Here is a 10,638-nt window from a genome sequence, read left to right as displayed (position 1 = left end):
TTGAAAATTTCTGCCAGGGATTAATCCAGTGATTCTTTCAGGAATACCTCCAAGCATTTTCATTGGAAATTCTCCTGGAAATTTTCAAGAAAATTATCAAAAGATGCTTCTTGAAACTGATAAACGGGTTTTCTCATAAATTCTATCCAAATTTCCTTCAGGGATTCACGAAGGGAATCTACAGGAAATTCTTTCAAGGTTTGCCAAATAAGTTCATGATTGTATTCCTTCATGTATATTTCCAAACATTTCTAAAGGAACTTTTGAACTAGAACTTTTGTAATATATTTTTACAAGAATTTCCTTCCATAAATTCTTCAAGACAATTTTCAAGACTTCCTTCTTCCAGGGAATTATCTAAGATTTGTTTTCCGAAGATTTTCTGCGAAATGTACTTCAGAATCTATTCCTTAGCATTTTCATTCAGGAATTTTTCAAGAAATCGTTCTACATATGAATAACTACAAAGGGGTCTATAGCTCTTCCAGGCATAATTTCAAAGATTTCTCCTTCAGTGGATCTAGGATGCGATCTAGGATGCGAAATTTCCCTAGGATTTGTTTTGTTTCAGTAAGATTACATTCATTAATTTCTCCACGTTGTAGTTTAACGATTTTTGTGTTCAAAACTTTATTGCATAAGAAATTTTTCCGAGCATTCCTTCATATGTATATCCATTGACTCTTTCAAGGAATCCTTCAAAAAATTCTCCAGCGGTCTCTCATAAATTTATTGAGCGAGTTCTTCAAGAATGCCATAAGAACCTTCGGCTGAGATTTGTGTAGACATTTTAAAAGATATTTTTCAGAAATTCTGTTGCGAATATCCAGGAATCCGCGCAGATATTTCTAAAGATTTTTTTCCTTGAAATTACTTTCAGAGTACCTCCAAGAGTCTCTTATGATTTTTTTCAGCGAATCAAAGAGGTCCTCTTCTTCTTCTTTTTCTTCTTGGCGTAACATCCCCCTATCCTTGGCGTCCATCTAGGAAATGTTCCAGCAATAACTTTATAACCTGCTTAAAGAATGTTTGTCCAGGAATTCCGCCAGAATTTGTTTTCCCTTGAGAATTGCTTTTTGGAGTTTCGAATGATTGCTCCTGGAGTTTTAGAGAATTTCTTAAGATAACCCTCCTGGGAATTCTTGAAAAAAAAAAATACTTCAAGGATTTCTTACTATTGCAAAATTAGAAATGAAATTTTTAGACGATTTTCTGAAAAGCTCCACAGAAGAACTTTTGAAAAAACACTGAAAATTCGGAAGACGTCTCTGAAGATAAAAATATCTCCTTCTGAAAGAGCCCCTGATGGCGTTCCTGAAGCAATCTTCAGTAGTATCTCCGGAGCAATTTCTTAAGAACTCTTAGAGAAATAACTGGGGAAACTTCTCGGGAAACCCTTGGTTGAATTCATAGAGAAAAATTATTGATGAATTATAGGAACATTATTGGAAAAATTCTTTATTAAGTTCCTGAAGAATATTCTGAATATATTCCTGGAGAAATCTGTAGATGAATTTCTCAAAAAATCCTGTAGGAACACCTAGAACAACAAAAAGTTAATTTACAGCGAGGTATTTCTGAAGAAATTTCCGTAAAAATCCCTTGAACATATTTTTTAATTTATTTCTTACAAAATCCGTGGTGAAATTACTTGATTGACGCGTAGAGAAAATTCCGGATAAATTTCTGGGGAAATGCATGCAGGAATATCTGAAGGATTCTCTATATGAACACCAGCTGGAAATTCTGATTGAATCCAACTTGAATCATTGAAAGTAGTAATGCTAGAATCTCTGAATCAGTTCTTGCATGGTTTTCTTGAATGAATCTTGAACAAATTCTCGGACCCATTCATGCGGGAGTTTTCAATGGATCCCCCAGAGAAATTACTGAACAAATATCTGGTGAACTTCTTGTGGAAAAACCTTAAAGAATTTCTGAAATAATCTGTGGAAAAAATTCGGAAGAACCCACTGGTAGAATTAATGAGAGAATCTTTGAAATAATGCTTAAGGGAATTCCTGTAAGAAATGCTGAAGGAATCGCTGATGAAATAATCGATGATTTTTTCAAACGAATCCATGGGAGAATTTCTAGGGTTATTTCTGATAAGTTTCCGAAGGAAACAATAAAAATATATCTAAATGATTGCTGGAGGATTTCATGAATATCAGAAGGAAGGCCTGGAGGAGTTCCTTAAATAATTTCTAAAAAAAACGCTGGTTGAGTTTCTAAAGAGAATTTTGATAAATTTCAAGACCGGAGTAATTTATGAAATCCGAAGAATATATGGATAAATTTTGGAAGAAATCCTAAGATTTCCTTGGGCTTGGAATCATTGGACTAATTTATGAAGGAATCTTATTAGGAGTTATTAATAGGATCCCCAGAGAAATTTCCCGGGAAGTATTTCTGGAAGATTCTTTGCAAAAATGTCTGATGGTGTCTGTAGAAGATTTCTAAAGAAATCCTCGGATAAATATCTGAAGGATGATTTCCTCAAATAATTCTCGTACGGATACCTGATAAAAAAATATGGGGAAATTTTTATGGAATCCTATGTAACCTTTTCTAGAGAAATTCAATGAGAAATATCTAGAGGAAGAATTTTCTGAAAAAATCAATGATAGAATTCTTGAAAGATTTCCGAGAGGAATCTCCGAAAGCATCCTTGGCAGGTATTTTCAAATTTCTTGAAAAATTTTCTTTAGAAATCACTGAGGCGCTGTCCATAAACTACGTAGACTCATTTTGGGCCATCTCGGAACCCCCCCTCCCCCTCCGTAGACTTTTGTTCATACAAAATTTTCGAAATTTGTATTGAGCGTAGACTTTGGCCAGACTCCCTCGTCCCCCCTATGAGTCTACGTTGTTTATGGACAGGCCCTGAGGGAATTTTTAAAGAAAAAACTGTGGCATTTCTGAATGAATTTTTGAAAGATATCCATGCATGGTTTTAAAATGAATCCTTCGAGAATATTCTGGAGGATCTCTAAAACAATTTTTGAAGAAATTGAAGTTATGAAAAAAAAATTCATTGAAAAATTTCTAAAGTAAGATTTATTTACATAATCTTTCGAGACATTTCGGAGAAATAACGAGTGAAATATCCAAACTAATCCTCGTAAGAAACTAAAGAAAGTCCTGAAACGAATTTCCGAATGATTCTTTGATAGTTTTTTTAAGAGCCCGTAGAGTTATTTTAAGAGAAATTTGTTGAGTTGTTCTTGAATAAATTTTTGTGGAAAACCCCGGACGGAAGAATCTCTGAAATATTTATTTTATTTGGTGATCGCAAGGTGGAAGTTGTTCTTTGACGAAAACCTGTATGGTAAAAGAAATGCAGGAACAGTAGATCAAGGCAGCGGATGAAATGTTCGCACGGGTGAATGATACTGTTTCCCACTTTTACAATCGTGAACACCCTAAGGCCTCCACGTAATGGAATGTGTAGTTCTCAGTCCGAAACTGCTTGCCGGGTAGCAACGATAGAGCTGCCAAGTCTCCGCGTCCGATCATCCCCTCATCCAAAGCTAGGCGGGCAGGGGGAGCATTTCAAGTTGGCAATTTTACTGCCGTCACGTCCAACGTGTTACCGGGCGGAGCAGACCGGGCGTTTGTATGCGGAACTTTGCTTTTTATGGGATCATGGATGCCAACAGCACCGCACACGCCTTCCTGCGGGGCCGACACCATGTACATAGCTAGACGGGCCGATAGTTGCTTCGACTAACTGACTGACTGACAGACTGAGGCTGGGACTGGAACTGGGAGAGATGTTTTTCCCGCCGTCGTCGTCGTCGGTGTCGGGCCAACGCAAACTCACCGGAGATTAGAACTTACATCGCAGCCAGCGTGCGGTGGTTAGCTTTCTTCTCGGAAGCCGGGGGAATTTCCGACCGGCCTTCTGTAGCCGGCATCTAGCCACAGGCCTCCTGACTCGCTCGTGTGCGGAATTGTTTGGTTGGGCTTCATTCTGTGGGTTAGCCATTAGGAGCGGTGCGATAAAGAATTTGGCACTAAATGCGCTCGTTCGAGGAGCTATTCGAGACTGGGTTGTTTTTCGAGTGGGAACTTTTATCAGTTCAATGGAGCCAATCAATATGGGTTATCTGGGCGAACGAAAAGTCAACGAGGATATTAATTTCGGAAACCTTTTTCTCTTTTTTCAGGTTTATTTGTTCCTGAAAATGTTCGCATTAGTTTGTGTGCAGAAAATATAGATTTAGAGCATTGCAAACGGGAGATTGTTAAAGGTGAGTATTCTATTCATTAATCTAGGTAATGTAGCTAAAATTATATATGTTGTGAATATGATGAAAAAGACACTTACAGATTGAACATTACTAATATTAGACAACGGACAACACATATGACACCCAGGGGCCCAGTTGAGAATTTTCCGTTTACGAAAAGTTTTCCCCGACTCGAGCGGGAATCGAATCCATACTTGGAGGCTTACGAGACACCTAAATGACTGATGTCACTTACCACTCGGCCACGAAGGCCACCATGACACCCAAGCAACATTTTCAGTTTTATACTGCTCTATAAGCTGTTTTCATGGCCAATGCGCCTCTGCTGTGGTGTCCTGCTGGGTTCCAATCCAACGCGTGCTTGCAGATTTCGTTTCCGCCCCTGTGTAAAGTGTGGCCGACCTACCTCCACTTCCGCTCCCGAATTTCTGACGCTATCAGCTTTTGACGACATCGACGACGGAGCTCCACGTTGGAGATCCAATTGTGAGGCAACCATGCACGATTTATATACCGCAGGTAAGGGGCTGTCCATAAACCACGTGGTCATTTTTTTGGGACTTTTCAACACACCCCCCCCCCCTTCCGCCCCCGCGTGGTCATTAGTCCATACAAAAAATTTTATTTGTCCATACAAAATAGTCATTGGCCGAACCCTCCCCCCCCCCTCTCATGACCACGTGGTTTATGGACAGCCCCTAAGCCCGTGAACAAGGGGGGGGGGAGTATTTTGGTTGTTAACCAACCCCCCCCCCCCCCCCCCCCTTACCGACACTTCTTACACTAGGCGCCCCTCTTTTACCGAAATTGGGAAAAACCTCTCCCTTGGCGCCACTTCTGTGCACGGGCCTGACCGCAGGCATCTATGGATAAAGTCCTGCAGCCGTTAAGTGTTCTCCACTGATACACATCAAGTTTCATTGGCGTACAGTACCACAGATTTCACGTTCAAGTTGTAAACTCGGATTTTGGTGTGTTGACTAATCTGACTGTTTTTTCATACCTTTCTTAACCCTCGAGCGATCGCGCTGTTGTATTTTGTACAACACGTTGAAAAAATCTCGCTTTTTGTACTCAGCATTAGCGTGGTGCTGACGCAGGTAGTCAACCGCGCGAGTTACGGAAGGTTAAGCTCGCAAAAGCAGCCTTCGCCTTCTTGACCCGTGCACCTATGTCGTTCTTGGTGCCACCATCGGCCGTCATTTGGTTATTAAGATATTGGAAGCTTTTAACATTCTTTACTGCTTGTCCTGCTACCGTGAAAATCGAAAGGACCGTGTTTACATTCAATGATTTGATCTTGTTGACGTTGATGGTAAGACCTGCCGTTGAGAAGCAATCGGCAAGATCATCGAGCATGTTCTGCATATCAGAGCTCCGTTAAACTAATAGAGCAACGTCATCAGCCAGTTCAAACTTATTTAGGTGCTTTATAGTATGGTTCATGTGAGAGTCTAAGGGGCTGTCCATAAACCACGTGGTCATGAGGGGGGGGGGTCAGTCAATGACCATTTTGTATGGACAAATAAAAAAAATTGTATGGACTAATGACCACTGGCGGGGGGGGGGGGGGGGGTTTCGAAAAGCCTCAAAAAAATGACCACGTGGTTTATGAACAGCCCCTAACTTAGTACCCAATCGCCTATCAACCTGACAACCTGACACTATAAGTACCGATACCTGTTCACTCAAGTTATTCTGTAGCTACCACTCGAACAATAAATAAAGGATAGTAGTAAACAACAATAGTTGGCGACGAGGCAGTCAAGAATTCAACGCTCAAGAGGAAGAACCTGGCGGAGACAGCGAAGCGCTGAAGCAGCAAATTGTCCGGCAGAACCAGAGCAAAACACGCGATTGATGGTCTTGCTGGAGCGATTCGGCCTGCAAGATGGCTCCGGATCCGGGCGATCTTCAAGAAACCCGGAATTCCCCATCGAATTTCTAGCATCAAACATCCACGAGTTCTCTAACGACCCGGAGAATGGCCACGTTTTCGATCAGTGGTATCGCAAGTACGAGGATCTCTTCCTGAAGGTCGGGGCGAAATTGGACGATGCAGTGTCAACGCCGCAGAAGCCGCAGTGTCAACGTTTTCGACCGTTACGTCAGTTTCTTGATTCCGAAACATTCCCGTAAACTTTAAGGAGACTGTAAAGAAACTCAAGGAATTGTTCAGCATCCGGATTTTGCTCTTCAGCAAACGGTGCCAATGCTTCCAACTGACGAAAAACGATGTGGACGATTATGTGACCTACGCGGAAAAAGTTAACAAGGCCTGTGATGATTTTGAACTGAACAAGTTAACTCCAAATCAGTTCAAGAGTTTGGTTCTCATTTGCGGGCTTCACTCAACGAAGGACGCAGACATCCGGACAATGCTGCACTCGAAGCGCCGACAAAGATTGCATACTCGAATCGCTCATCACGGAATATCAACGTCTTCAAAATCCCCAACAATGATACCACTATGGTGGAACAGAAGCATATTTCGATCAACTCCGCCTGCGCAGTCAATCAGAAGAAGCCTAAATCGAACCCACCTGGATCAAAAACTAAACCTAGCGGCAAATCAAGCACCCCGAAGACATGCACTTTGTTCGCGACTATCGTTCTCCAACCAGATTTGTAAGAACTGCAAGCAAACCGGACATAAAGAGGGCTACTGCGGCTGTTATTCAGCGAAGACATCCATCAAGCGAGCTTCTAAAATAGGTGGAGAAGCACTGGTGAGAGCACTACACTGGGTCATTACCAAGATTTGGGAGGAGGAAGTATTATCGGAGGAATGGATGGAAGGTATCGTGTGTCCCATCTACAAAAAGGGCGACAAGTTGGATTGCGGGAACTACCGCGCGATCACACTACTGAGCGCTGCCTACAAGATACTCTCACAAATTTTATGTCGCCATCTATCACCGATTGCAAGAGAGTTCGTGGGGCAATATCAGGCAGGATTCATGAGTGAACGCGCTACAACGGATCAGATGTTCGCCATCCGCCAGGTGTTGCAGAAATGCCGCGAATACAACGTGCCCACACATCACTTGTTCATCGATTTCAAATCGGCGTATGATACAATCGATCGAGAACAGCTATGGCAGACTATGCACGAATACGGATTCCCGGATAAACTGATACGATTGATCAAGGCGACGATGGATCGAGTGATGTGCGTAGTTCGAGTATCAGGGACACTCTTGAGTCCCTTCGAATCTCGCAGAGGGTTACGGCAAGGTAATGGTCTTTCGTGCTTGCTGTTCAACATTGCTTTAGACGGTGTAATAAGGAGAGCGGGGATAAATACGAGTGGAACGATTTTCACGAAGTCCGTTCAGTTGTTTGGTTTCGCTGATGATATTGATATTATAGCTCGTAAATTTGAGACGATGGCGGAAACGTACATCCGACTAAAAAGTGATGCCAGGTGAATCGGATTAGTCATGAATGGGTCGAAGACAAAGTACATGATGGCAAAGGGCTCCAGGGAGGAGTCAACGCGCCCGTCACCCCGAATTTATATCGACGGTGATGAAAACGAGGCGGTTGAAGAATTCGTGTACTTGGGCTCACTGGTGACCGCCGACAACGACACCAGCAGAGAAATTCAGAGGCGCATTGTGGCAGGAAATCGTGCTTACTTTGGACTCCGCAGAACTCTACGATCGAATAAAGTTCGGCGCAACACGAAAACGCTGATTAGACCGGTCGTGCTCTATGGGCACGAAACATGGACCCTACGTGCAGAAGACCAACGCGCCCTTGGAGTTTTCGAACGGAAGGTGTTGCGTACCATCTACGGCGGAGTGCAGATACAAGAAGGGACTTGGAGAAGGCGAATGAACCACGAGCTGCATCAGCTGCTGAGAGAAAAAAAACATCGTCCATACCGTGAAAATCGGAAGGCTACGGTGGGCGGGTCACGTCATCAGGATGTCGGATAGCAACCCGACTAAAATGGTTCTCGAGAGTCATCCGACCGGTACAAGAAGACGTGGTGTGCAGCGAGCTAGGTGGATCGACCAAGTGGAGGACGATCTGCGGACCCTACGCATAGTGCGGAATTGGAGACAAACAGCCATGGACCGAGTGGAATGGAGACGGCTATTATATACAGCAGAGGCCACCCCGGCCTTAGCATGATTGGTAAGGTAAGTAAGTTGATGCACTTTCGGACTTACGTTTAACTTAATTATATCCAAAGAAGCCCTTTGAACAGGGATCGATCTTCAAACCATAGAAAGTGCATTCAAAATTTTCAGAATTTTAATTAACCTATAATTTCAAACGCACCCATGCTTACTTCCAACCATTCTCAATATGGGTTACCAAATTTCCCAACGGAACCACGCCCACCAAGCGTGAATGTGCTTTCACACAAATTCGGACGAAATCCCGTCAGCCCAAAGCTCAATATCCGGGCTCGTGGTTTTACGAAGTGAAGTATTGCCTACCACATCAACTGAAACCACCAGTAAACAAATCCAAATCCAACCGACCGACCTCGCCGCGCCAATTCGAGAGACCTTCCGCGTATCGTAGTTCAATTTAAATCCCTCCTCCGCGGGTGGAGATGAATCCCGCGTTCACCTGGGCCGAGCATCAGCGCTGCGTGTAGGGATAAATTATTTCCATATACCGAGTGGTATGGAATGGCGCCCTACCAATCGGTGGAGTCAATCGAGCCACTACTGTGGGAAGGTTTGGGGAAAAGTGCATTAAGTGTGAAAACATGTATTCCGTAGCCCAATGCCTCGGGTACTTTTTAGACTCAAGACCAAATGTGTTGCGGATATCCAGCTCGGCAAGACCTTGTTGAGGGTGATCGGTTTAATTTCCGATTTGTAATGGGAATCTTCTTTGGCTTAGAATATCTTCGTTCCTGTGTATCAGATGTATGTATGTACTGTACACATACCAAATGATCATTGACAGATGAAGCTCTCAGTAATAACTGTGAAAGTGCTCATAAATAGAACACTAAAACAGGCTTTGTCCCATTTAGGGCGTTACGCCAAGAAGAGGAGAAGAGGAGGACGAAATGTGCCACTGCTGATCATTACAGCCTACGATACAATTCACCCCTCTATCCCAGCACAACGCCAGATTCAGTTTGACGGAGCGAATATTGTCACCTCGGACACAAAGCGACCGTAGATGCACCGGGAAGTGGCAAACCCAATTGCATCGGTTGGGGCACTTGTGCTGCGGCAGCAATACTACGCTTCGATGATAATCATGAACCGCGCACTAGTCGCGATGTCCAGGACCACCCAATGCAATGCAAACGACCGCCTCCGGTTCCGAAATGTAGGTACCTACTGAACTGATGGATGCTGGTCGGTTGTTGGGTGCTGTGGGCAAACTTTGCGGTTCGGTGAGGCAACAATCCGGTAAATTAATTTGGTTAGCGATATATTTTTTCCCCTGATCTGATGCCGGCGATAGTGCTTGTGTGTGCAAATGTCAGCGCAATCGGAACATGACACCTGATGCTAGAATTATGTTACCGCGAATTGTAATGTTTCCGTGCCGTCTGATGTGATTATGGATTGGTTTTTGGTTGTTGTGGGTAAGCGTTTTTTTTTAATTCAATGTAAATGAGGTCATTTCTAAATTACATGAATGCAGACTAGGGCAGCGGTTTTTAATGGTAACGGTTCGATTCACGTGACGCTACTAGATACGATTTGTTTGTTAGTTGTCCAACGCTGTTTGTACCTTGCGTTCAAAGACCACAAAAGCTATTTGCTCGGCTTGATGCAACTTCCAAGATTTATGACCTTATGTAACAGCCGGAAAATCGTCTTGCCTCCTCTATCTTTCTCTCTTCTTGGCGTAACGTCCTAACTTGGACAAATTCTGCACCTCAGCTCTGTATTCTCTAAGCACTTCCATAGTTATTAAATGGGAACTTCCTCTGCCAATGACAATGTGTATATCGTGTCGCAGGCACGAAGACACTCTATGCTCAAGGCAAAGCAATTAACTTTATTATTTATTAACGGTCCTGGACTGACCGCGAATCGAACCAATTTTCACAGACATACTGCGACCAGTCATCGAAGACAGATGAGAAAGTTGTCGTTCATGCCCAATTTGTCGAATTTGGACAATGCGATTTGGTGGTTCATTCTATCGAAGGCGGCGAAAAGATCGGTATATATGGCATCTACTTGCAGACCACTTTGGAGCTGGTGTATCAGGTACGATGTAAAACACGTCAAATTGGTGGTCGTCGATCGTTTTGGAACAAACCCATGCTGATCCTGGGATATGTAATGTGCGTAGCTTTGAACTAATTTGTGCAGAACGATCAGCTCCAGCAGCTTCGAAATAGCGCACAAGGAAGCAATATGTACCCCTATAGTTCGAGACACTA

General features: G+C 43.2%; 1 long non-coding RNA gene across 1 annotated transcript in view; it reads left to right on the top strand.

The window, feature by feature from the left end:
* The first annotated feature begins 4,153 nt into the window (after window positions 1-4,153).
* Window positions 4,154-10,638, top strand: part of LOC115262290 (uncharacterized) — a 297,053-nt gene continuing 290,568 nt past the window's right edge. Inside the window, exon 1 of the long non-coding RNA XR_009998961.1 lies at window positions 4,154-4,256. This is a non-coding gene — a long non-coding RNA (uncharacterized LOC115262290). The remainder of the gene's footprint in view (window positions 4,257-10,638) is intronic.

This window comes from Aedes albopictus, chromosome 3 (assembly GCF_035046485.1).
Source record: "Aedes albopictus strain Foshan chromosome 3, AalbF5, whole genome shotgun sequence".
In the NCBI taxonomy this organism is placed as follows: domain Eukaryota; kingdom Metazoa; phylum Arthropoda; class Insecta; order Diptera; family Culicidae; genus Aedes; species Aedes albopictus.
The sequence above is the reverse complement of the archived record's forward strand: the minus strand, read 5'-3'. Positions and strand labels throughout refer to the sequence as shown.